The sequence below is a fragment of the Octopus bimaculoides genome, chromosome 1 (assembly GCF_046866305.1).
Source record: "Octopus bimaculoides isolate indiv1 chromosome 1, ASM4686630v1, whole genome shotgun sequence".
In the NCBI taxonomy this organism is placed as follows: Eukaryota; Metazoa; Mollusca; class Cephalopoda; order Octopoda; family Octopodidae; genus Octopus; species Octopus bimaculoides.
In genome coordinates, this window is record NC_142928.1 from 160,896,555 (window position 1) to 160,904,986 (window position 8,432).

Here is an 8,432-nt window from a genome sequence, read left to right on the forward strand (position 1 = left end):
GATTTCTTTGAAGGTTGACTCCTTTCTGTAACCCTGGATAGGGGCCCATACTGGATACTGTCAGCTGGAGCCAGCTGAGCCTGGGATTCATGTCAGGCAGGGTCGTCACTCCCTGAAGTAGTGAAGAAGATCGCTACCCACTACCTAAATTTTGTAAAAACCTATTCTGACATTAAATGAGTCAACTTCCGGTATGAACGTTTACGTTTTGTATGTCTTTTTTCAACAAATATAATTTTTAAAAAATTTCTGGAAACAATCTACTCATGTAATTTATACACCCACTAAAGTTTATTTTTATTTTTGTGAAAGAAAGTGCATAAATGACATGGGTTTTTACAGTATATCTCACTTCCGCTGTTTACAGCAGTGCTCGGAAGGAAGGCGTGTAGCATGTTATCATTGCATTGACCACAACAGAGAATGTTGAACAGAGAATATGCATCAAATTTTGCCATAAGCTTGGCAATACCTGCTCAGAGGCCTATGCAAAGTTTTCATCATTCTCGACACAATCAGTGAGATTTTATGCAACTGAAACCCACATATCTTTTTGGTCAGCTGAAAGCAGTTTTGGCACAAACTTGGCAGACACGTGTCTTATACCCAAATCTTCAGTGATAATGAACTGAACTGAACTGTAACTAATCTGCACATCCTCTGATAACTCATTTAAAAATGTATCATTAACATACAAACAAACACAAGACTAATAAGTTGATATAGATACAGAACTGATTATTGACACATAAGTGCTAAAGTAATTCATTTTACATTTGTTATATACAGATTAATTTATTTTAGCTGATGACTATGCAATGTATTTTTAGACCTGCTGTGTGTTTTACAAAGACAATTACAGGTGGTACATGTCAAATATATATCATTTCAAGCAGCATAGACATGAAGATGGCTAGTTAAGCCAGCATTTGACTTGGCTGCAAAATCACAATTAGGGCAATGATTGCTTGCAAGATAACATATTTTTTGTTTTTGTTTTATTCTCTTACTTGTTTCAGTCATCTGACTGGCCATGCTGGAGCATCACTAAAAGGGGTTTTAGTCGAACAAATCAATCCCAGGACTTATTCTATGTAAGCCTAGTGCTTATTCTATCAGTCTCTTTTGCCGAACTGCTATGTTATGGGGATGTAAACACACCAACATTGGTTGTCAAGTGCTGGTAGAGAAACAAACACAAACACACAATTACATACACACACACACACACACACACATATATATATATATATATATATATATGTAGAAGGTTGAAAACGAACACGTGAGTTGATATGTATGAGGAAAATAAGACAAGGTAGAAAATGCTAAAATAATTTTATCATGAAGAACATTTTAGTACCAGTTTCAGTCTTTGTAACTTTTTCAACTTAGAGAAAAGCATGAAAAACAAATTAAATTGTGGTAAAATTAAATGAAATGTTTTTTTTAAATATTTCCATAGCTTTCAAATGCAAGGGACATTTTCCATTTTTCTGCCTGTCTCGTCTCTCTTTTTCACTCTGGTGAGTTCTAGGTAGTTGGCAGCAGCTAGTAGTAGTTGGTAGCAGCACACACACACACATACACAAACAAACAAACAAAAATACCTTGTTGATGTTGAAATTCCAATGAAGGAGCCTTGGATCTAGGTTAGAAACCAACTCTTTCTCTATTGGCAAGAAATCTTGAAATAAAACTGAATAATGACATACATATTCACACATAATACATTAAAAATTTATTTTTTTGATATTAAGAAATATTAAGGGTTTTTCTTTTGTAACATTAATTCAAGGTTGGAAAAGAACAACAAACCAACACACTGAAATTCAGTCATGCGTCTATCTCTTGCTGATTATACCACACTGATAGTTCTCTCAAAAATTTAGTATAAACGTGTATTTATTGTAACTGAACATTTACACTTCACAGTGAACATTTGTCTTCACAAACGATATATTCATATTCTTGGTCTTAATTTTTTTAAATTCACCAAATCAAAATATAGACATTAAACAAAGAAGCTTGATTCTTCCCATAGTTAAGAGGATGATGATTTGGAAGTGAAGTAGACAAGTACAAGTTTGTTTTATTAGTATGCGTAGTTTTAGGACGTTCAGCCAATAACTAGGTTGGACTGTTTCATTGGAGGGCATCAATGATATGTGTTGAAATGTTAAAGAGGCATGATGGAAAGTATCGTTGTGTTGTAAGAAGCAACAGTAAATAGGTCATTAATGAGCAGGAGGGGCAGTATGGTGGAAATACATCCAAAACCTCTAGCACATCAGAGTGGATAAAAGAATGACAAAAAGAACTTCATCAAAGAATGAGCAGAAACCCATGATATACTGAGGAGTCCACGATATGAATTTACATATATTAATCAGCAAAATCTGTGATGTACTGAGTATGCAATAGGTGAACCGCGATATGGCAAGGGATTACTGTATTATGATGTAGGTGGGTGAATGTCATTCAGCTGGTGATGGCAAATAACTTCATTGTAAGCAGTGATCTCCATCTGAATACTTACAGTACAGTTGTGTAGTTAAGGAACTATCTCAGAATTTTGGAAATGTAGAAGATGATATCTAGAATGAAAATATTGGCCAGCTGCTGAACTGTTTTAGATGAATCAGAAGTGATACAGATTTGTTGCTCAGGGTGGTTAACATAGAATTATTGCATTTCTAGCCAGTTATGGTTTAAGGGGAAGGTTAGTTGTGTGTAGGATTACAAGAGTATTTCAATGAAAATGATAGAGGATGACGATTTTTGAGAGAAACAAGTTGTCATATTGACCTCCATAAAGGTTAAAAAGTAGTTAGACAATTACTGGTGACTGGAGATGTTTACCGTGAAGCAGAAACAAAAGATGAATGTTGAGAGAAACAGTGACCTTGAACTGGATTAACTAGTATTCTGCATAATATCACTAAAGTTAAGAAGTATTCGCATCCACTGAGGATCATTGCAATCTGTTCAGATCGTCATCAACATCATCATTATCATTGTTGTTTAACGTCTACTTTCCACGTGGGCATGGGTTGGACAGTTTGACTGAGGACTAGCAATCCGGGAGGCTGCACCAGGCTCCAATCTGATTTGGCAATGTTTCTACAGCCCTTCCTAATGCCAACCACTCCAAGAGTGTAATGGGTGATTTTTATGTGCCACTGGCGTGGGTACAAGTCAAGTGACACTGACATCAGCTATGCTAGAATGGTGATTTTTACATGCCACCAGCATGAGTGCCAGTCAGGCAGCACTGGCATCAACCACGACTATGATTTGGTTCAATAGGCCCTCACAAGCATGGCATATTGCCCGGCAATTGAAGGGTGCTTTTAAATGGGCCAATTATGTGACACTGGTATCAGGCACAGCTGCAATCTCACTTGGCTTGCCAGGTCTTCTGAAGCACAGCATATCTCCAAAGGTCTCGGTCACTTGTTATTGCCTGTGAGGCCCAATGTCCGAAGGTTGTGCTTCACCACTTCATCTCATGTCTTACTGGGCCTATCTCTTCCACTGGTTCTATTTATAAAATCATATCATGCATATAATAAACTTTATATAATTTACCACTGGGATACACCAAATCTGATTTACTGATATAAATCACAAAATACTTAAGTTGTGTTTGATTGTAAGTTTTTAAATAGCTAACATGCTAATGTAATGGATGTATAGGAAAAGGTATGATAAAGACAAAGTGGAGTCTGTATCATCTGTTCCCTAAACACACACACACGCACACACACACACACACAAACACACACACACACATGCAGTAGTGGCAAGAGGGATGAATAGCCCCACAGAAATCATACAAAAAATGGAACATGCAAAAGAGATGTGGGTTTCACAAACTGCATCTCAGGTTACCCAACTATGAGGGTAATAATTCTGAATAAAAACTGATGCAAAGAGGACCCTTTTGTCCTCTTTACTGGCAAACTCTCCGGTGCTGGTAACATGATGAAATGCATCTTGTACATACTGTAAGATATACACAACAGAAAAGATGAGTGATTTTCTCTGTTGTTGTGGGTGCCATATGGCACAATATGAAAACAGGAGGTAATATCAGCATAGAAAAAAAAGGCTGTAAAATGATGGGGATGATGATGGTGATGATGATGATGATGATGATTATGATGATGATGATGGTGATAATTGTAACCAAGATTGCAAAATACATTGAAGGTGTTATGCAACCAGCTCTGTATGGCAGACTATGCATATTTAATTGAATAAAACTAACTACATGAAACTTTTAGGTATAAATTTATGATCCTGGATAACACACATATGCAGACATGCATGTACACACACACACGCTTACAGACACTGTCTCAAAGATTCAGTATATTTTCATTTCCAAGAGTAATTATTCATAGATTTGTTTATATATTTTCTTTTATGTTTCTTATTTACTCTTTGTAATATTTTATGACTGAGTCATATATTTATTGCAGTAGAACATTGTAAGACATTATATACAGTTAGGAAATATTTTGGATCAATTAAGTTAGTGCTCTTTATTGTGGTTCTTCAACATTGTCCCAAACACCACCACCAGCAGAAGTATCTCCACTATCACTGCCCACCCCACACCACAGTCATCAACATCATCATCATCGTTGTTGTCTAGTTTCTTTTCCCTAAATGCCTGTTTTGCTGTTTTTCATAAGTTAGGAAGGTTTTTATAGGGATATTATGTATCATAGTAACTGATTGCTGTTGTGTAACACCTCCCCACATAAGTCAATCCTGTCAATCAGATCTGTAATCAAAAAATATCCATTCCAGTCATGATTATCTTGGTCTTTTTAGATATATAGTACCTCATTGTCTATTGTGGTTTTCCTAATTATAGAGGGTGGCAGTATTTGAAGGTGATTCAGCTAGTAATTTCTAACAAATCATGTGACCACATACAGATTATCTGGGTTAGTCTTAGAATAACTAATAAAATTCTGATACATAACTAATCCCTTATTTTACCATGAACCCCACTTTAGCCCTAATTAGCCATATCTGACCTAAATATTCTTTTTATGCTGAATGACAAAGTTATATCAATTTGAGGCAGCTTATCCCTTTCTCAGCTCTTAATTACAATTTGAATCCATACGTGTGAAAATTATAAAAAAACAAAAAACAAAAACAAACCAGATGATACTCCATTCATTCTTTAATTGTTTCAGATACATTGTATTCATGTCCCATTAGTTACTACCATACAACATTGCACTTTATAACATACATCTACCTGTCAGTTTATTTATTCTACAATGGTTCCTGGTCTTTTGATCTCACAAGTTGAGAAACTTACCAAAGCACACTTGATGTGTTAACATTTCTCCTTTCTTTATCTCTAGAATGTCTTGCTTCCCCAATTTTATACTAAAAAACCTTGACCAAGTTCCCCCCCCCCCAAAAAAAATGAAACCCTTTGAAACTCATTCTTTCTTTCTCTGCCCACATCTTCCATACAAGCATCTACCTACTGAAAATTCAAACTAAACATTAACTGCATATTTATGAAATGCCTTTTAAAATTTTGAATATTAAAATAACTTAATTTAACAATTAGATAGGGATACACAAACACAAATATGGTGAAACTTTCCAGAAATCATCATCATGATCATGATTTAACATCCACTTTGCATGCTGGCTTGGGTTTGACTGGAACTGGTAAGCTGCAAAGCTGCAGTCTGATCTGGCATGGTTTTTACAGCTGATCTCCATAATTCTGGTAAATAGATAAACATGATAAGATAGTAGTGATATATACTGATAAATTTCAGACAGGACAGATATATTTTATTTAAACTATATAACTAAATAAATCACAATTGCTTGGTAGATAAGGAAAGCCCATGACCTATCAGGAACTACCAGAGATGCTTAAAGTATCTGGCAGAGTGGGATATGACTTAGTCACCTATATAGTTAATCAGGCTGTCCACAAGAGAGTTATACCCAATAACTAGTGTAGCAGCATTATAGTCAACTACTACAAAAGTGAAGGTGACACCTTAGACAGAAATAATTACAGAGGTCTCAGATTGCTGGACCAGGTGGTGAAAGTTACAGAAAGGGTCACAGCTCAACTTATTAGGAAGAGAGTTAGCATAGATGAGACGCAGTTTGGTTTTGTGCCAGGAAGAGGCATTACTGATGTTATCTTCCTGGTGGGGCAACTGCAGGAGAAATATTTAACCAAAAATATACCTCTGTACTTGGCCTTTGCTGACATGGAAAAAGCCTTCGACAGGGTCCACTGCTCCCTTATCTGGTGGTCAGTGAGAGCTGTACAAGCCATGTACTGCCAGTAAGGTGAAAGTTGGCAATGAGTATTGCAAGGAATTTAGTATACTGGTAGTTCAACAAGGATTGGTTCTCAGCCACCTCTTGTTTATCATAGTCCTGTAGGTTATAACAGAGGAATTTAAGACTGGCTGCTGTTGGGAGTTCCTATACACTGATGACCTTGTTCTTATTGCTGAATCACTAGCAGAGCTAGAGAAGAAATTTCAGGTGTGGAAGCAAGATCTAAATGTAAAGGCCTGGAAGCAAAGAATTAATGTAGCAAAGACTCACTGTAGGCTCCTCTTGTTCCTCTCAATATCACTTGGTATCTCTAAATATTTCCCCTCACACTTATGGTACATCTCCTCTATCCCCTCTGCACTACTTATATTCCCCACCACTGTTCCCTGTGGGTAGGCCCTCTCTCTCACTCTAACTGTCTCTATCTTTCTGTCTCTCTCTCTTACTTCCCTTCACCTCCTTGTCTTATTGGGGTAGCCAAGTATATCCTTTGTAGTAAGATAGGTATCCCCCACACCTATCATGCTCCACCCAGCTACTTCTTTTGGTTCTTCTCCCTTTCTCAGTTCAGATGTTCTAGTCTTGCAAGCCACTTGGCGATCCCATGGGTACTGATCCCGTAAAATGTACCTGTGCCGATGTCACGTAAAAAGCACTCACGTTGGAGCCATGTAAAGAGCACTCGTGCCGGCGCCGTGTAAAAGGTACTCGTGCCGGCATCATGTAAAAGGCACCTGTGCCAGCGTCCCGTAAAAAACACCCGTGCAAGAGTCACGTAAAAAGCACCCGTGCAAGAGTCTGTAAAAAACACCCAATGCACTTTGGGAAGTGGTTGACGTTAGGAAGAGCATCCAGTCGTAGAAGCCATGCCAAAACAGACAACAGGAGCCTGGTGCAGCCCTCCAGCTCCTGTTAAATTGTTCAACCCATGCCAGTATGGAAAACGGACATTAAATGATGATGATGAACGGCTAGAGAAAATCTTGGTGCAAAAACAAGTTATAAGTTAATGAGTTTTCTTTATGTCACTGTCCGTTTAGAAAATTTTAAACCCAAGTTTATATTCTGCATAATATCTGCCCTTTTATTGATTGTTCAATTAACCACCACTCTTCAGTCGGCAATATCTGTACCCATAAAACTATAATAGGCACATACTTCGTATTTCATTATTGATAGCTTATTCAGTTGGTTTGAATAACAATATCTGACAAATAGGCACTCCTCTTGCTTGAGTATTAATAATATATTTGGATGAGAGTATGATAAATGATGATTTCCTATGTCAATGTACTTTTGGTTTTGCTAAAATTAAGCTCAGATATTTTTCTCTAACTTTCAAAGCCATACAACATTAAAATATTTACAAAACCTTCTCCTGTTAACCCTCACCCACCCAACTTAATGGAGCTAGCCTGCTCTGTCAATCACATTACACATTTTTTTGATGCATAGTTGAACTATAATTTATTATATATTCTGAGTTCTAATCTGTGTTTCATTGATTTTGTGCAGTTGTAGCTGCTGCTTTACAAATATTGGAAACATTTTATGCCTCACTGTTTCGAGTTTGAATTCATCCATTATCCCTTCCCCCCAAAAGTAGTTTTGCGTTCAATCAAAACAAATCCTTCTTTCATTCAGTCATTTATTATTATTATTTCTCTTTTTCTTTTCTTTTTTTCGTTTTTTTTTTTAATTACCTGATTTGACCCCGTGAGTACAAAGAAGGATGAGAAAAATCTGACCCGAATATAAGAAAAATGTTGTGAAGAAGCAACTGATTATTAAAGAAAAAGTTGTTGAGTGGAATTCTCAATTTCACCGAGTTTAGAAAAATATGATGATAATTTAGCATAATATGCATCAGCGATGATGCTTATGATAATGATAATTGTGTTCGGGTAAAGTTTGACCCAATTAACAAAGTATTACAGCGTCCACTCATTATGCTAAGTTAATATAATTAAGACATGATACTTTAAAAGAATAATTTCTACACACATATAGGGTGGCCCAAAAGTAGGTTTACAGCTATTCAACTATCTCTTTTGCATTCATATATTAACAGTTTAGATCTT